This window comes from Rousettus aegyptiacus, unplaced genomic scaffold, assembly GCF_014176215.1.
Source record: "Rousettus aegyptiacus isolate mRouAeg1 unplaced genomic scaffold, mRouAeg1.p scaffold_m13_p_7, whole genome shotgun sequence".
Lineage (NCBI taxonomy): Eukaryota > Metazoa > Chordata > Mammalia > Chiroptera > Pteropodidae > Rousettus > Rousettus aegyptiacus.
The window spans coordinates 52,257,184-52,277,611 of record NW_023416310.1 but is presented as its reverse complement, the minus strand read 5'-3'; the positions used below and the strand labels follow the sequence as shown (position 1 = coordinate 52,277,611).

The following is a 20,428-nucleotide window of genomic DNA, read 5'->3' as shown; positions in this document are numbered from 1 at the left end:
TTTACCTATTAATGTTCTTCCATTGGTCAGAGTATAAGCAAAATGTAATCACCATAAGGCTGAAAACTTGGAGTAAGAGAGAAAGTAATGCACTCTCTCCACCATCAGCATTAATCACAGATCCTCTAGCTCATGAGGAAGTGGGCAGGGGAACTGAGCTCACAGAGCCCAGAGGGACTAGAAAAGAGGTCACCTTAAGAGTAAGAAAGCAAGCAAAACATTTAAAGAAAACTCTGACAAACCTTCAGTGTCATGTATTGACATAAAGGAAAGAAATGCATATCTTAATTTCATGGCAAGCAAAGTAGCACATACTAATCAATGGGCCGTGGACCAAACTCTCTCACGCAATTTATCCAAAATAATTACTACACTTATCAAAGACGTTGCTATTGTTTGTTTTCAAATAATTCAATAAAGTATTAGAAACCTTCGTGCAAGTAACTGTCTTGGCTTATCTGGTATCAAAAATTATTTTATCTTTGGCTCCTGAAGACTGATTACTTTAGGGAAACTGAAGGACAAAGGATATTGTTATTACTTCTATATATTTCAGTTTTGTAACTATGATTCTAAGGAAGCAATTCTCAAAAGATGGAGAGCAAAGAATAAACTAAGCAGATAAGTGGATCTAATTTCTGAACTAAAGTTCCTCAAAGAAGGGTCCTGACCACCAGAACCAGTCACCTAGGGTTTGGGGATGGGCCCAGTGCTACAGAGACAGGGAGGATACGCTAGAGGTCTGAATCCCACAGAGGATGCTTAGTTTCAGGCCTGCAGATTTTCCACCAAAATGCAGTTAAGTAATGACACATTCACTGAATTGCAAAAAGCCAACCAAGTCATTCCCAAAATCACCAACTTGTACGTATAGACTTTAATGTTCTAAGTCTCTTTTCCATTTATACTACCATACTTTTTTTTTTTTTTAAGGTAAGGCAACCCTTGGTTGACCTCACAGATTGCAAGGACCCTGTCAGCTTACAATCCCTTATTTTTTGTTTTTTTATGCCTACAGCACCCGGTCTTCCTAGGTGGTCTCCCATCCAAGTACCACTCAGGCCCCAACCTGCTTAGCTTCCAAGATCAGATGGGATCAGGCTTGTTCAGAGTGGCATGGGCATAGACACTATTGCACTTTTTATAATTTTTACAACAACTTCTTCTGAAACTATACAGATAGTAATAAACAAATAATATTTATATTTTTATAAGTAAGAAAAGTGATCTTTCCCTTACAAATAAACCCAGAGGTTGTTTTTCCTTAAAAATGGCTTAGGCACATAGCAACAGACTATTTCTGTCAAATTACAGAGATGTAAATGAATAATCGAGAATCATAAAACACATATTTTTTTTCCTACACTAAAATGAAACAAAAAACACAGAAGCACAAAGTTTACAAGCTCTACTGTAAATTATTTAACTCATATTTGGTTGGAACCATAAGAAGGCTCCAGTCTGAATTTCTATATGTATTTTCCCCCTTATACTTCATGACTCATTTACAATTCTAGATTGCTGGAATATTTTGAATGTTTTATTCACATTATGGGGTTTTATGAGCATTTTTTTAATTGTGGAAGCAACAGCGCCTTTGTTCAGACTTTAAGTCTGAGTCTTGCCAAAAGAATGGAAGCAGATTACTTCAATCCAAACCAATTTAGGTTCAGATTTTTAATGCAAATTTTTAGCTACAAATATTTAGCCTAAAAAGTTTAAAGAAAAATCATTTCACTTGACAAACAGAAAGTAGATGTTAATCCATAGAAACTCAGTACACAAACATTCTTGCTCATCTGAATTTATTAATCTGAATCTTATAAAAGAGAGGAGCAATGCCATTTCCTGGGAAGAAAAATCAGATTTAAAGTGTAATTCCTTACTAACAAAGATCTGTTATTTTTCAAAGATAACTTCTGGAATCCATTGAGGGGTATTTTAAGAATTTTCTCTTGGTACTGTGACAGTCAATACCATTTTAGGATCTCTATGACAAGCAGTCAAAGTAAATAACCAGCAAATTATCCAGTAATTACATGGTCTAGCTAGATACGATTCCCAAAAAGATTTTCTTTTTCTCTCTGAAGCAGTTAAATTTTTCCATACTACATTCCATGTTACCTGTACAGACTGGGCTTGCTCATTTTGCATGCAAACCATATCTACATTAATGAAGTTAAATAAAAAAGGAAGATTCAGAACCATGTAATTATATCCTAAGAGTTGTTTTCATCTGAAATAACAAGAAATTTGAGGCAAAGGATTGTGATCCATGTGGGAAGCTAACTGGTCTGCATGGGTAAGGTCGTTGTTTCATTTTGCTAATAATACACTAACGACTCTTGCAGACAGTTATAGATAGTTCTTTGTGCTTATATCACTTAACTCTCTCCTAAAACCTGCTGACGTCTGCACTCTACCATCGCCCCACTTTTACAGGAAAGCGAAGAGAGACTTAGAAGGATTATGTAACAGGTGCAGAAATCCAGAGCTTGAAAGTGGCAGAGTTTGAATTTGAACATATATGTCAGTGTGACACCAAAAGACATACGCTTTTTCTCTCTGAAGCAGTTAAATAGTCCTCTGAGGACTATATACTGGGGCGGGGGCAGGAGAGAATACTACCATGGAAAAATTGAAATCGATGTGTTAGATGGGGTGACATAAAATTCACACTTTTTAAACATTTGTCCACTTAATCCCGTCTCCTACTGCTGTCCTTGAGTCCTGTGATGCCTGAGGTCCCCGACCTGGACAGCAGCAACCATTCAGAACAGAGGGTGCATGCAATTACATGTGCAAAACTCTGCCCTGATCGAAAAGTCAGTTTCCCTCTTTTCAAAGATTTACGACCATCTTCTGGCAATAGCAGAATAATACGTCACATGTATACTGACTTTTCACATTACTGAGAACACCTTTAGAGGAAATACTCACATCAAAAATGTCCTAATATTAAGTTTTCCTGGAACTCTTTTGAATCAATAACATGGATTTGAGGAAATTCTGTATCAGTAGCCTCCCTAATGCCTGTTAGTACTCTTGGTACTACAAGAAATCAAAAGGCCCCGAGCACAAGGTCCTGCCTCTCAGTAGCTTCAAATGTCAGTATGGTGCATTCAAGGACATTCTTCATTTTAAGTACACAGTCCATTATTTTTGTCTTTTACAAACATTTTTTTGTACTTCTATGAACTCTTTTCAATGTGGGAAATAAGATAAAAAAATGCAAGAACATCAGTAAGACTGTCCCTTCCCCTCCTGTGAGGTCACTGGCAGAGCAGGAGCATCTACAGCAGGAAGGGTCCTTTGTTGATTGGCCTCGACCTAAAAATAACATTCAAATAAACTGTCTCTTAAGCATAAAGGAATTAGCTAGATTCATAGTATGAATATTCATGAAAGGAACAAGATCCTAAGGGAAAGTAAGTCTCTAGATCCCAAAGACTTTGTTTCCTTCATTTGATGCTTAGTTTAAAACGACACCAAAACCAAGCACTTACATGGTACAAGTGGTTGGCAAGCGGCAATGAGGGCCAGTCCAAAAATAAGAATAAAATCAAACTTTCAAAAATAGGAATGTAAGCACTGCTTTCTCTTCTACCCTGCTGCTCATCCCCTTTTCCCAACTTGTTACAAAACGTTTCCAGTTCCTGAGACAATACCCAGGGGAATCTCCAAGTTTTAACAGTTAGTGTAGAAAGAACAGGTTCTTTTCTGGATGCAAAGCTGCAAAGAGGGCCTAGGAATGTTGGCCCAGAGATTATCTCCTTGTTCTGGAGGTCGTAGAGGGAGAAGACATAAGGGAATCTCTCTCTGCACTGCATCTCCTGACAGGAAGCTCACCCAGGAGGAGGAGAGGTTAAATACTCACTGCTCCCTCCCATCTTCCTTCCATTCCCTCTTCCTTCACACACCTCAAAGCAGAGCTGTTGCAGGTACAGGGAAGTAGGAGGGAGAAGCTGAATGACACTGAAAGAGTGAAAGCACTAGGAAAATCAGAATACATTCATGAAGCAAATACTGGCCTAACTGGCCTGGGCCGTGGTAGCTGCCACAAAGCAGAAACAAAACCCATTAGGAGGAGCAGCTCCAGAGAGGCGTGCCAAGGACCACAGTTATGGGAAAAGACTCTGACATGGTGACTCCAGCATGACGAGGTTTACAGCACCTCACAGAGGGTCAGAAAGAATGGGATCAGGGCAGAGGCTCCAGAACAGGGTATCTTAATGACTGCCACTATGAATGTGTGAGTTACCTCAGAGCTGCCAAGGAAAGTGCTTGGGAACATGGTGGGGAGGGGCGGTAGAGTGACAAGAAGGGATGGCAGCTCACTCACCATCAGAGGATTTATTATTAACACACACCTTTAGCTCTGTCTCTCAGGTGGTTATGGCCTAGGAAACATGCGCATTTGAAAAAAATTGAATTGTCTTCCTTCAATATATTATTTTCTAGGTGTAAAACCAATCATTTAAAGGAAGTTAAACTAGATTTTAAATACACCAGGGATACACTGTTAAAAGTGAATTAGAATAAATTAGCTGGGAAGCAAAAACCACTTTCTTATAATGCTGGCAATCACTTCCTAAATTCTCTATTTTATAAGTAAGTGTTTCTGTGTCTTAATTTCCTGCAAAGCAAGCCACAATGGTATAGGGTGTTGATACACACACAAATACAAATGAACCAAAATAAAATAAAAATCTGAAGAGGGAGAACTGTGAAGTCAGCGGCAGCAGAAGTAGCTTTCTTCTTCTAGCAAAAGTGTTGGGAAATATCTCTGGATTTTACTGAGCTGTGTGCTGTGATTTATATGTTGTCTATAAGAGAAAGGCTTTCGCATTTGTAGCAGAGGAGAGAGCAAGTGGCTATTTTCAAGAAGACTCAAAGGTCTAAGAAAAATATGAAGTTTGGGAAATTTGGAAAACGTGATCCACCATGACCCGAAGACAACTGAGGCTGCAATTCTGCCTTGAAAGAAGCAAAGAACCCAGGAGATAGAGGCTGATGACTCCCTAAGAGGGCCCACTGAGACAGGAAGGACTCTAGCTGGAGCGAGGACGGGAAAGGATCAGCTTGGTCTGGGACTCAGACAGGGATACAGCCTGTCGCTGGGGTCCTAGGAGAGAAAAACTATGGCACTAGAGGCTTTCTACCTTAAAATGCAATGATGCTTGAAATTGGAGTATTAAATTGGGAGCTGATCAACTGGAAATTGTTGTCTCATAACCAGACAACACAGGGAGAGCTTCAGGTACAATGTAGTAGATTCTGGCATAACTTCCTGCTTTTTCTGTTTTGCTTTCTATAGAGAGTTTACTAGTTTACTTCCCACATCTTCAAAAACCATCACACCATACCCTAAGCCTGATAATTTTATCATGAGAGGAAGTCTTAGAGTTCTGGCACTTTTTAGATTAGGACACAAAAGCTCAGAGTAGTTAAGGCCACAAGGCTACTTAGTGATGTCCTGAGATATTCTAGCATTTAGAATATTAAACTATGCATGTGTATGTGTGTATCTTACCACCACTCTTCCTTTTATCTATTTGCTTTTCTGCACTTGGACCACATAGGTCATTTGGATTTATTGCTTAAGATAAGAAAAGCTTTAGCAGCAAACAGAGGGGAGACAAGGACCCCATTAAAAGAACTAGGCAAACAGACAACAAACTTGGCAGATTACTTGATGGATAAGACCTGGGCTCCTTGTCCCAAATCTAACTATCCCCACATGGGATTCTACAGCCTGGAAGAAGGCAGAATTTCAAAAGGAGTGGTGGGAATACAGAGAGTCATAGGCCAAATTGCTAGGCCCCTAAAGACAGAAACTGGATCTTCTCCCTGTTCCTCAGATAACTCTTGAGTAATTATATCCTATATTATCCAAAGGAACTGTGGATAATTATGCCTTAAAAAAGTGTAGTCAGACTGTACCAGGCAAAACTGATGGAAGGTCACCCCAGCTTTGGAGATGAGACAGTGACAGAACCTCCTACAAAAGGCAGAACAAATCTGTGCTTTCTCTTCTGAGCAGAGCTCTAGGGAAAGAGTAAGCTCCTTAAGCAAAGAGTCTAGGTAGCTGATGTATTTACAAAACTTTTCAGTTTCTCACATCTTGGAATGATTCCTTTCTACCCCAGAGTGGCTCTGAGTTTTACACTTTATAATCTATATAAAATATATTCATTTATATTTACTTACTTATACTTTTTTTACACTTTATGATGCAGGCTTTCTCAAATATTCATTGAGTCTTTATTATGTGCTCATATTTCTAGCTGAAATTCCCGCTGGCACTGCATGCTGTATGTGTTTGTGGAGCAGAAGCCTTGACTAGCATCTAGACACAGCATTCAGGGACAGCGGTGGAACACTGTGGCTGGCAGGCCCGCTCAAAGCTTTTCACCTGGACCTGGAATCACCATCTTCCTCCGGGCTGTGTCCAGACTCACTGGATACCCACCTGACTCCTGAAACTAACCTTTCACACTTGTTGCTCTCAACTAGACATAGAAACCGCTGTTAGTGTGCCAGGCACAGAGAGCAGTGTGAGGTCTGCAGTGGGAACTTTCTGCCTGTTCCCATGGATCAGCCCCTCGGTGCGCTGGCCTGGGCCCACCACCCCTGCTCCCAGCTTCACCCACTTACGGATGTGAACTCAGCAGCACTCCCACATTCTCCAGTAGCAGGCACCCACAGAGATTCGGAGCTAGAATTTCCTTCTTCGATCATCTTTTACAGATTCTTCAATAATTCTCGTTCCACCGCAAGTTTTCAAACGTACTTTTTATGTTAGCTACTTAATTATCTGTTATTAATTAATTTAAAATATCTTTTCTATCGTTTCCAGAATTTTGATATAGGAGAGAGGCTCAATCTGCCATTATGAAACAAAAGCCGAAGAGCCAACTCAGGAGTGACCTGTCTGCACAGAGGGCTGGAGACCAATAGGCTTCTCTCGTGGTGCCCCCACAAATGGGTGACCCCCAGAGTATGGCAACTGATACAATATACTAATACTACATAACTCCCCTAGAACTGAGATATAACTCCAGGAGAATCTAGGGGGAACCTAGAAACTAACTGAGAACACTTCTTCTCCCTGGACATAATGAGGGCTTAAAATAGAAGTTAAATTTAGTTATAGAAAAATTAAGTTGCATTTGTTTATATCCTTGTGAAGGTAACAGAGTTGGAAATATTCATTCATTCTAGAAATTTTTATTGAATTAAAACTATTATAATGCCTTTTAAAAACAGTGGAAGAGGAAAAAAAGACAGTACTGGGGTTAAGATGTAAGTCAGATTTAGGAATGAGATGACTAGAAAAAGGAATACCACAAAGTATTGACAAAAATAATAGGACCAAGTGAAATAAGCCAGTTACAGAGGCAAATACTGTATGAGTCCACTTATATGAGGTATCTAGAGTAATAACTCATAGAGACAGTAGTAGAATGGTAGCCGCCAGAGGCTGGGGAGAAGTTTAACAAGTAATAGAGTTTTAGTTTTGCGAGAAGCAAAAGTTCTGGAGATTGACTCCAAAACTATACAAATATACTTAACACTTCTGAACTGTCTTCTTCCACAATATTTAAAATGTATGACAAAACACAAACAAACAAACTACTATGTGCCAAAGACTGTTCTGGGCCCTTTGAACTGCAAGATGAAATAGACACCCGTGTCGCCTGACTTCCTTTCAGTTTCTTCATTAACAGATCCCAAGTAGTACCTTGTCTTTCATAATGCAATTAATATTTTGATAAAGAAGAAATACGAACGCTTAGAAATTATTTACAAGTAAAATTTTGTCTAGATAAGTTACAGTCTACGCATCTGTTCCAGCACTCACATATTTGTTTTTTATAAGCTACAGAGCAATGATAGAATTCCTAAGCCCCAAACAGTTTTCTGAGTCATGTTTGGAATATGTCTTTTCTTAATGGAAGACTAAATACCTTATTTCAACTTTAGCTAGATACCTTCTCCACCCACTTGACAAGACCATTAATATCCTAAGAAGAAAAATGCATTATCCACAGGCATAAAATTAGGTGATATTTGTTTCTTACAGTTTGAATCAATACCAATTATAGACCTCCAGTTCTCTTTATTATTATAATGGCTTCTATTCAAGCGTTGGGTAATCATTTCTCCCCCCTCTTTTTTTTCCCCCCAGCTAAACGTAAATCATGAAGAAATCAATTCTGTTTGGATACTTAAAATCATGACATTTACTGTTTTTCCATATTCTACATCAAAGAATAGGTACTCATTATTTCAGCTAAATCAAAAGGTATAGAACTAAAAATAATTCAATGATAATAGCTGAGTTTTTATTTTTTATTTCTGCTTTTACTTTTATTAGCATTTATTTGATGTTGAATTTATTCCTGGGCCATAAGTTTTCATTTCTCCAGTTTCTCCCGAGATGTCTTTTTCTTCTGTGCAACCTCCTCTCCTGGTCTAGGAACAGTCTAATCTTCTTCAGTGAGGATCATCTCAGTGTGGCAGAGGGAGCTCAGGTCGGGTTAATCTGCCCACGAGCTCTGTAAGATCGGCACCACATCTCGGCAGCTTTGTTCACCAGGACGTGCTCAAGGCCCTGAGAATCTACATCTAAACCCTTAAGTTCAGCACTACTCTCTGCATTTTTAAGCACATGCAGCAAAAATTGCGCACTCTTTTTGGGCCGCCAACCCTGCATCCAGCCCTGCTGTTTGGCCTGGGCATACTATACGACTCCACCATCGTAACGATAGGATAGCACACTTTGTTTCTGCAAAGTGACATCCTTCAGATACTTGGTAGCTTTTCAGATATGCCTACCCTTGATGATGTGGGCAGTTCAGAAGTTCTGAAATGAACATGAAGATTTGAACCTCTTGATTTACATGATTTTGTGAGGTTTTCTGGGTCAAGTGAATAGCGAACCATTTTCAGAGGTCACCTCAGCGTGCTTATGGAGAGTGGAAGCTGAGTTTGTTATTTTTTAAATATACAATTACTGTCTCTTGCAAAGCACTTAAAAATAAGAAAGCTAATGTCAATTTATTCTGTTACCAACCAGAATTATCCAAACTACCATTAGCAAAGGCTCATGATAAATATTCCTTGTGTTAATTCTACATGAGCTTAAACTCAACTGGCAATAAAATCCAGATCTTTAAAAAGAGCTCTCAAAACTAAGTACTTTTAGAGATTGAGAACTGTTATTTGAATTTCAGTGTGGTTGCCAATAAAAAAAAAAGTCAAGTGAAAACAGTTTCACATACTTAAGTATTTTAGTGGCCTTAACCATTTTCAAGTCTTCTCTCATTTGCCATTTCCCTTCTGTATCTTTCATCTGTTTTATTAAAAGTAAAATGGTAGATCATGGTGAGATGAAATATGGGTATAATCATACTATGGTAGTTTCGTTTTTATGATCATTTACTATATATATTTCTTATCCATTCTTTTCTGTCTTGTGGCTTCTTTGAAAAGTGACACACATCCATGGACTAGACGACGGCAGATGAAGGCAATCAATACAGTGCTGCAGAGGTGGCACCAGGCAGTGAAGATGAAAGATGAGAGGTCCGGAACACAGTCCGTCTTTCTCCGTGAAATTAACTATTGCCTTCTCTCGGATAAACCAAATCTTACTTTCAAGGTCCCACTCAACATCTATCTACTTATTTCAAGTAAATTTCTCCAAAACAGGCCATTGACATTTAAACAACTACGTGGAAGCCAAGGTATCATATTCATTTGACTATAACATTAGTCATAGCGTGATTCAGGAACCACATGCATAGGATCATGCAAGGGCAGTTTTTAAAAACACAATTGTCCAGGTATGACATCAAACCTACCAAATCTGAAACTCAAGATATGGTGCCCTGTAACCTACATTTAAACGAGCTCCCAGAATGACTCCTATACATGCTAAATTTTAACAACCACTTCCCCACAGCTTTCAACATAGGTCTATGCACTTCCGAGTAGGTAGTGGCTGAATTAGAATTTGGAGCCAAAAGAGAGAAGGCTATATTCAAAAAAAGAAAACATGAGCCTAAAGTTTAAACATTGCTTATTAGGAAATGAAATACAGAACAAAGATAGAGTCAGCCTAAAAAAAAAAAAATAGATATATAAAAATGAAAGTGATCACAACTTCACAAAAAAATAACCATAAAGATAATGAGATACTCAAAAGAAGTGCTAACACACACATTCACGGAAAAATTAAGACAAAAATGAGTGTTTTCTATTATAAAAGGCAAAGTCATTCTTTTACTTGAAAATTCACAAAAATTATATTACTCTGCCTAAATACGTTTAAAAAGATGACTGAAAAAAAGGTTTCCTAATTTTGTATTCACAGGAGAAAACAATAATTCTTTCTAACCAAGGTCATTTTAAAAAACAAAATCAGTAGAATTATTTTTCTTGACATTTTTAATTTTATATTTTCTGTAATAAAATTATATGTATTTAATGTTTACAATATGTTTACATAACTCACATATACATAATGAAAAAGTTACTATAGCAAGCTACTTAATATATCCATCTCCTCATATAGTTACTGTGTGAGTGTGTCTCTGTTGAGAGCACCTGAAATCTACTCTCTTGGAAAATTTCTAGTATAAACTGCAGTAATATTAACTATTATCATCATACTGTACATTGGATCCCTAGAACTTAACCATCCAACATAACTACAACTATGTACACTTTGACCAACATCTCCCCTTTCTCCCATCTCCCTGCCCCTGGTAGCTACCATTCATTGCTACTAAATATTCAAATTTTTTAGATTCTACATATAAATGAGATCATGTAGTATTTTTCTTTATGTATCTGGCACTTAGCACATCCTCCAGTTTCATACAGGCTGTGGCAGATGGCAGGACCACCTTTTTTTAAGGCTGTATAATAATATATATGTACCACATCTTTATCCATTCATCTGCTGAAGGACACTTAGGATGTTTCCAAATCATTGCTATTGTGAATAATGCTGCAATGAACATGTGAGGGCAGATAGCTCTCTGAAGTATTGATTTCATTTCCTTTGGATATACACCCAAAAGCAGATTGTTGTATCATGTGATAGTTCTATTTTTAATATTTGGAGGAGTACCCATACTGTTTGCCATAATGGCCGCACCAGTTTATAATCCCACCACCAACGCATAACGGTTCTCTTTTCTCCACATCCTGGCCAACATTTATATCTTTTCATATTTTTATAATAACCATCCTGAAAGGTATGACGTGCTATCTCATTTTTGATTTGTATTTCTCTGACATCCTTTATACTCTTCATAGAGTACATTTAACTTATTTCCCTAAGAGCTATAATTTATTTTTGTACTTTAAACAATCCAAATACATGGAAACATAGGTTAATATTAAGAAACAGAGAGAAATTAAAGATAACTTTTTACTCTGTTACTTTTTAAATATCTAGTATTTTTATCCTCCAAAGGAAACTAACAACTTTTAAGGGTTACAAACAACTAAAATTCGATTAAGACACACTGTTGTGCTGTAAAGTCAACAAACCAATGCAAAAACAACATGTTGTTAAACAGTATAATAATCTGCAATACAAAAAAACTGTGAAAAACCTAAATATTCGAACAATAAAAAACTGGTTAAACAAAACCTTGAAAGACCAATCCAATATTATATCATGCAACCATGAAAAGTCACATAGAAGAATATCTAATGGAATGGGTAAATAATCATGATATAAAACAAACTATTATTTTTACCTCAATCATGTTGAAACTTTTATATCGGAAAATATGAAGATAGATCAATATTGCAGGAAGTTACTTTATCTTCTATTATCTCCATAAAGAATTTTTTTTGGATTTTCAAATTTTCTAAAATGAACATTTACTTAAATAATGACAAAAACAAACTTAAAAGCATAGAATAATAATACTCCGTTTGTATCTTTCAAAAAGTTCACTTTCTGCTATTATTTTTTTTCTTTTTTATTGTATCTCTATAAAAATTACAGTTTTCTTGGAACTAATTTAAAAAATATAATTATTGGACTTTTCTATTCATGTTCAGTTCTATTTATCTTTATTAAATTTGCTTTAATGATGGTGATTATTATTATTGGTCATGAGTGAGCAATTTCTAAAACTCTGATTTGGTTTTCTTTAGAGAAAAATATTTCTTATTACCTTTCCATGGTGTCAAGGCTAATAATGGATAAATAACTGCATACTTTAAGAACCCAACTAGCGGTTGGGGATTTTATCAATCTTCAAGGAATATAATCTTGGCTATGATGTTTTTGTTTTTGATGCCCATCAACTTGTGAAAGTTTTTCAAAGGAACTTTCTGTTATCGATAATAAGTATTTCTTTAGGTTATAAATGTGTACGTAGAGAAAACTTAATTTGTTTTTACAAGCTGCAAATTAACTCACCTGGCTTATGCTCATTTATCTTCCATGATATATGCAAGAATTTTTAGTGTGCCTATATAAAAGAAAGTATTTTACATTTATTTGATAGAATCACCTATGGAATATATGATCAATACACACGTGAAGTTTTATCTCTCAATGGTTAAATAGACAGTAATGCAGAAATCAAATCTGTGAAACTGGGTGACTCTCATGTTGACTTCGGATGTCATTTACTCTAAATTTATACTATAAGTCACTTGGCACTTCTACTAATTAGTGCAAAATGTATTAACCATTTACTATGTGCAAAGCACATATGTATTAAGCATTTAAATGTAATAAGCATTTGCTATGTGCAAAGGACAAGTTTCCCAGGCATAATCTTGTTTGTTTCTTACTGCTTCTCCTTGCACTTAAAGATGTTGAAAAGTAATCCCTTTTTTAAAGGTCGATTTTAAAATTTAACTTGATTTTCTGCTTTTTCAGAATTATATCTCCTCTTTTTTTCTCCATGAAAATATTTAGCTCAAAACTATATGCTTTATTGATTAGAGCTTGTCATCTTCTAGGACCTTTTTCGAGGAAGTAGACAAATGGATGGAAAGGAAGATAACAAGCTGTCTCCAAGCAGAGTGTGTGGGGGAAAAGTACTGAGTAACCTGAATATGGCACTAGTGTGATAACAGAATGCTTTCATGTTATCACTTACCTGAGCTACAGTGACTTGAAAGTAGTAAAAGGCATGCTATGTAACCCAGCCCTGACCTACAGTGAGGACTTTATTCTGCCTCCTGCTCCTTGTGGAATTCTAGCACAGCAAGGTCAAGTAAGAAGAGGTCACCAGCCAGGTGACAGCATTCCCTCCCTAAGGACAGGCTTCACAGGGCAGCGTGTCTTGTGAGGCACCATCTCATCCACACACTCGTGATAGTCCTATGCACTCACTGTCTCAGTCTGCGCAGTGAGCGGGTTAGCAGGCAAGTTCTTGCTTCTTACAGAGGTGAAAGGGGATTTCTCTTACACATACTCCAACTGTCAGCTTTTTTCTATTGAAATGTTTTAAAATGTTTGCAAAAAAATGTAAGAATACTTGTTTATAGTCTTGATTTTGAGGGTAGAAAAGGAAATATGAATTATAAAGGAAATATGAATTATAAAGTAGGGCAGGAAGTAAATAGAAACATCTTGAAGTCCAAATTAACCTCCAAAATCTAAGCGAACAAAACATGATGTAGACAGAAATCAATATACGACACAATGCAACACTAAAAGCATTAACCACAAAACTTGGCTTCCATCAACCAAACTCAAACTGTCAAAAGCCATTGTGTCAATGTATCCATTTTTATCAAAAAAAAAAAAAAAAGAAAGAAATAGATATTACTATTTTTAAATTAAGGTTATATAGCTACAGAGAAAAAAAAATTTTTTTTTAATCTACTAAGGAACTTGCAAGTGGGAAAAGCGAGGCACCAAAATTGGTAAGCCACAAGTACTACAATAGGGCTACATTTATATATAGTTATTCAGGCTCTTCAGAGATCAGACTAACTCAAAAGATCAAAAAATTTTTTTTTTCAAAATGCTATTTTAGAGAGGAAGGAAGTACTGGGGGAAACTTAAAACATTTGTGTTTGGTGGTTTCAACAACCAGATATTTCATTGATCCTATTTTACCAACAATTCTCCTATTATTCTTCATTTAAGAAGCTTAGAAATTGCTACCATCTTGGTCTCATTACTTCATGTTTAAGGATACCCCACAAGTGGGGCTGGCTAAAATAAAATTATTAAAAGTTTCAAAACTTACTAACACTTCCAAATAGAATCAGGATCTGTCAGCAGACCTCAAGGTCTCACCTACAAGATCTCCATGTCAGACAGCACCTGCACACCTCCTCCAGTGTGCCGAGATTACAGGTTAGGGGGTGGAGGCCGGGCTGCATAAGGGTTATATGCCCATTCCCCAACCTGTATGTGACAATCTAGTCCTCTGCATCCCTTTTCCACTTCACTAGGAACTTTTGGTTTCAATGACCATATAATACTATTTACAAATCTAGAACAGCATAGCAAGTGATGATACTAAGCTATGTCTTACACTCCTAAAACGAATCCACAATATATAGATTGTAGCTGTATCTATATTCTGAAACAGCAGTTATTTTATCATCAATGTTTCAGTCTCCTGGTAATACTGCGCTCTTTATTTTCAATGGCAAAGTTGTGTTTTTTTTCCTCTAGAAGATAAAATCATAGGAAGGGTAATATGGTAATAATGGGAAGGCTCACTAGTTTAAAAAGGTGCAGTCCTTCATGTGAAAAATAAATGGGACACTTTCTTGAGAAATAAAAGGAATATTCAAGGAGTTGGTTTTCATCCCCTTGCATCTGGATTCAAAGCCATGCTGAACGTTAATGAGAAATTTGATACTATTATTCACTGACGTAGAAGCATAAATAGAAAAGCTAAGAAGCATTCAAAATTTAACAGAGTTTAAAAACAGGTGAAGGAAATGAATTAGCTAACGCTGTCACTTAGGATGTCTTAAATCACTGAACTATTACAAGTCCACCTGGCTAGAAACAAACGAGGGAAAGAAATTCCTAGATTTTCCAATATGACAGAAAGTGAAAGATGTTCAAATTTTACTACTATGAATTTTAGTTGGTACAAAATTTCAGAGTAATCTATGGTTAATTAAAATACTACAAATCATGCGTTAAAGTTTAATCACCCCTTTCTATAGTTTTCATAGATGTGCTTAATTTGCTGTGGAAAGCTGAACACATTAATATGTGTCTCCTGGAAATAACTCCATATCCAGTAACCACTCAGTATGCTAAGATTGATTATGCTTCTACATGAACAGCTAGTAATAAAAGAACTTGCTATTAGCATACAAAGTGCAATTCATTTTCATGTTATAAAATAATATGGCATGAATGGTAAACCATAAGTCCGTTTTCAGAATTTAACTATTATATGCCTTCCCATCATAAAGGTTGTAGACTTAACCCATTCCTGCCAGATTGCATAAGGTACAGCAGTACAGATACTCACTTACCTGAAAACAAGCAATTCAACAAGCTTCCGGTGATTTTAAATTAAGGGACTATTTATTCAAAAGAACTCCAAATGAGTGCTAAATGGCAAAAAACAAAAACAAAAAACTCTAAGAAAAGGCAAACTGTTGGAAATTTGTATTACATAAAGTCTATCTAATTCTCTGAGCATAAATAAAGACATACCAGTGGAAAAAAGAAGAAAAAAGAAAACTGTCCAATGTTCTTGCTTTAATGATCTCTCACAAGTGCTTTTTTGTGACAAAAAGATAAAACATTTATAAAAGCCCAAAAGAAACCGCTCTAAAACATATAAGCTGCCATCAATAGAGCTACTCTATTGTGTAAATCATCAGACTTACCAGAGATGGTTATCTGAACTTGAAGAGGAATCCAGATATTAAATCTAGGCAAAGTTCGCTTTAGTTGTCCAAGAGACTTAATTTATTTTTGAAGTACTCTGCTTTAGGGTTGGCATGGCAAAGGAGTAGAATAGTGACATTACTGGTCTTAAGAGTCTTTGTGTCTTTTCTCAGAACTCTTCAGATTCTTTACTGACTAAAAAGAGACTTATAGGCTGAGGCCCCGACCCTTCCCTCCATCTCTCAGGGTTTCTAGAGGACAACATCAGTCCTGAGAAGCAGCCCTTCTCCTGTGACCACGAGGATCAAGCCAAGTAAATGAACGATGTAACCTTGGCCCTGTTTAGCTGCTAAAATGGCCCAAGTTCATGTGAGCAAAACAAACCTTTCTTGTGTAAGCCACTTCCATTTGGGTATTCTATTACTTTAAGTCAAATATCTTCACTAACATGGCAATGGAAACTGCTTAGGATTCAGCCCTGGTGACCTTGCTTATCCACTATGATGAAAGCACCACACAAACAAGAACTGGATTTAGTTATCTCCATAAACATTTATGGAGATAATGAGAAGTTAGAGAAAAAGAGTGAGAAAAGAAACAAAGTTCCTTTTACAATACAGCTTTAGTGGAGAGTCTTCTCAATGCAAATTTTCTTATATCAGAAATATCGTATTTTCATTCCCTAGTCTTTTCTACATCTTAACAATAAATAAAATATCACAAAAGGCTCCTTTTGATAAGATAAACATCACTCCAGCATATATTAGAATATTCATTCCCAGTAAGCGTGTCCCATGTAACATACACAGGCAGCTAAAATATATGTCTTTCTAGCTAAGACTTAAATGTCTTTTACTGATTCCTTTTAAATGACCAGTTTTTAATTTCATCCATTATGATCTTTCAAGTTTCAAAGAAAAACCATGAACTATTCTTATTTACAAGTTTGCCCTCTGCATGCTTCTTTCCCAAACATAATAATTCATATTGTTCTAAAACATTCTGTCACTTCTTTTGCTTACTCTTTACTAACTTTAATTGTTTCTCCAAATGCTCTCATGTCCCCTAACAAAGCTTAAATCGCAACCATTCTACTTCATTTACCCACATTACTCTTTATTTTTTTTCAAAAATCTATTTGAAAAATAGCTATCAAATTTCTTTTCTTTTTCAATTTTCTTTCCTCATCATCAAAAATGATGATGTTGAAGATGGCTTTCTCCAAGTCTGCAGATGACTGAAAATACAGAGTCATTGTACATTCTTTTTACTCCGAGAATTGTCAAACTTGCAAATTTACTGGGAACTTCTTAAAAACGCTAGTGTTGGTGGCTTCTTTTGTTTGTCTACATGATGCAATGGTGCAAAATGATTGCTCCTGTTTCTGATTACTGAATATTGTGTTAGTCTTAATTGATTTTTACTCCCTAGAATTCTATAAAATTACTACATTGTGTGAAATTCTAATTATGTGTCAGAATCACAGAACTGGTAGTCTCTAACGCAACCCGCCCAGGCTGGACAAAGACACAATCTGTCTATCTCTGTCTCAGGGGATTATCAGCAACACCCAGGAGAAGTGGTGTGTCAGGTGTATGTAGCCTGTACTGGTAACAGACAAGAGTCCATATAAGTGAGTTTCCTCAACTAAAATCAAAGGCAGAGAAAAATTCTGGAAATGGGAAACTTAAGTAATAGAATTCAAGAGTATGAAATTAATTATGAGTCTGGCTACTCCACATATTCTAGAAAATACCTTCTACACAGTTTCTCAGTTTCCTAAGCCACCCACATTTAGATCTTAGATCTAGGGTATTTTAAAGAAATTATTTGGCTTCAAGTAGGAAAGAACTGCAGGATAATATATAGAAAATATATTATATTCTCATTTTTAAAACCCTGAGTAATTCCTCAAGTTACAAATTTATTACCATAGAGTAAAAACAAAGATCTTCTGCTATATATACCTTCTACAGAATACCTCCCTTGAACTTCCTGTGCCCTTGCTTGTGACATCTCCAATTCATGGGATACAATTTGTATCCAATTTATTATCTTATCTACACAACTACGTTTCATTAAAAAAAAGAAAATTACCATGAACAAATTCACTGAAATCTAGTGTCTCCCCACAGCTGTTTATGGAAAACAGTAAGGGGATTAAAATGAGAAATGAGACCCATGCATTGGGAAATTTAGAGAAGCCATAGGCATCAGGGCCTGGGTTTTAGTTAAGATCCCATCCCTACAGATGGGGTCCAAAAATATACTGAGCTATAAGACATGTCTTTGGAGAAGGAAAGCGTATTAATCAGAGTGAAGCAAACCTACCAAGGCATAAACAAAGATTAGGAATGGAATGACCACTTTCCACTATAGGTGCTTTAACAAAAAATGGAGTTATAATTGCAATTAAGAGTACTTACTTTAAGAATAATGTATATAAACTATCAGTCCTAAACTGTGATAAAAAGACATTTCTGTAGAATACCTGGGAATAAATATAGCCAGGAGGTGAAAGACAGGTACACTGAAAACTATAAGACAATGATGAAAGAAAGGAACAAATAAATGAAAGGATATTCTGTGCTCATGAATTGGAAGAATTAATATTGTTAAAATGTTCATACTACCTAAAGCAATCTACAGATTTGATGCATTCCCTGTCAAAATGCCCATGGCATTTTTTTTTATAGAAATAGAACATTCTTAAAGTTCTTATGGAACCACAAAAGGAATCTTGAGAAAGAGGAACAAATCCAGAGAATCAGGCTCCCTAATTTGGAACTATAATAGAAAGCTACAGAAATCAAATCGGTATGGTGTTAGCATAAAAAGAGACACATAGATCACTGGAACAATAAAGAGAGCTCAGAAATAAAGCCATGCATACATGTTCAATTAATTTATGACAAAGGAGTCAAGAACATTCAATGGGAAAAGGACAGGCCCTTCAACAAACAGTATTATAAAAACTGTAGAGCCCTATGCAAAAGAATGAAATTAGAAAACTATCTTACATCATACACAGAAATTAACTCAAAATGGATTAAAGACTTCAATGTAACACCTGAAACCATAAAACTCATAGCAGAAAACAGGCAGTAAGCGTCTTGACATCAATCTTTACAATGATTTTTTTTTGGACGTGACACCAAAAGCAAATGTAAAACAAACAAAAGTAAATAAGTGGGACTACATCAAACCAAAAAGCTTCTACACAGCGAAGGAAACTATCAACAAAATGAAAAGCCAACCTATGAAATGGAATAAAAGTATTTGCAAATCATATATCTGATAAAGGATTACTATCCAAAATATATAAAGAACTTCTACAACTTGATAGCAAAAAAAAAAAATCTAATTAAAAATGGCTCGAGGACCTGGATAAATATTTTTCCAAAGAAGACATACAGATGGCCAACGGATACATAAAAAGATGCTCAACATCACAAAATCATCAGGGAAATGCAAATCAAATCACAAGTTATCACCTCACATCTATTAGAATGGCTATTATCGAAAAGACAAGAAATAATATGTGGTGGTGAGAATGTGGAGAACAGGAAATTCTTTTGTATTGTTGGTGTGAACGTAAATTGGTACAGCCACTACAGAAAACAGTATGGACGGTCCTAAAAAAAAAAAAAAAAAAAAAAACAGATCGGCAATTGCCAGAGGCAATGGGTCAGGGGTGGGTGAATGGGTAAAGAGGGTCAAAAGATACAAACTTTCAGTTACAAAACAAATAAGTTATGGGACATAATGTCCAGTGGTGACTATAGATAATAATACTGATCTGTATATTTGAAAGCTGCTAAGAGAGTAGATCTTAAAAGTTTTCATGATAAGAAAAAAGATTGTAACCATGTGGTAATGAATGTTAGCTAGACTTATTATGGTGACCATTTCACAAAACATATGAATATCAAATCATTACAGATACCTTAAGCTAACATAATGATATATGTCAATTATATCTTCAATAAAATAATAACATTTCTCTAGTAAAAGATGAGGGCCATCAAACCATCAGAGAACATTATACACCTAGAACCCTTTCCTAAGCTAAACCCAGGTGTAGAACAAACATCCGCCCCCCTCCTTTATGGTCTCACAGCATTTCCGTTCCACCTTCTTAAGTTATCGGTCACTTTATCACCTTCAGATCCTTTATAAATATCTGTAGAATGGAAAAATTAAATGGACAATCTTTTTTAGCACTCGAACTTAAGCAGCTTAAATCTAAGGTGGCCAAAATACAGAGTTTAATCCTGAAAGATTGAAATTTTGCATTCTCTTCTTCTTTGGGGCATGAATTATACAAAATTAATAATCTTAATAGAAAAAAGTAAGTATGGCCTTAGATTGTACCTTGAGAAAACAATTCTCACATTCAGTCCATCTCAACATTGCTTCAGCTAGGTTTAGGAGGCAGGTGAACTTGTAGAGGGAAACCACAAGAATAATATGTTTTTACAGGTTGGAGGTACGTTTCTGATCTGGGCCAAATAATTCTCCTCGCATGTGCTTTAAGAAAGGCTTCTAAACTCTATGGTCATG

The 20,428-nt window shown here is 36.1% G+C and overlaps 1 protein-coding gene and 1 pseudogene across 6 annotated transcripts in view; both read right to left on the bottom strand.

The window, feature by feature from the left end:
• Nucleotides 1-20,428, bottom strand: part of CTNNA2 (catenin alpha 2) — a 967,153-nt gene that overhangs the window by 814,658 nt on the left and 132,067 nt on the right. The gene's annotated exons all lie outside the window — the stretch shown is intronic.
• On the bottom strand, nt 1,010-1,128 carry LOC118606077 (annotated as a pseudogene).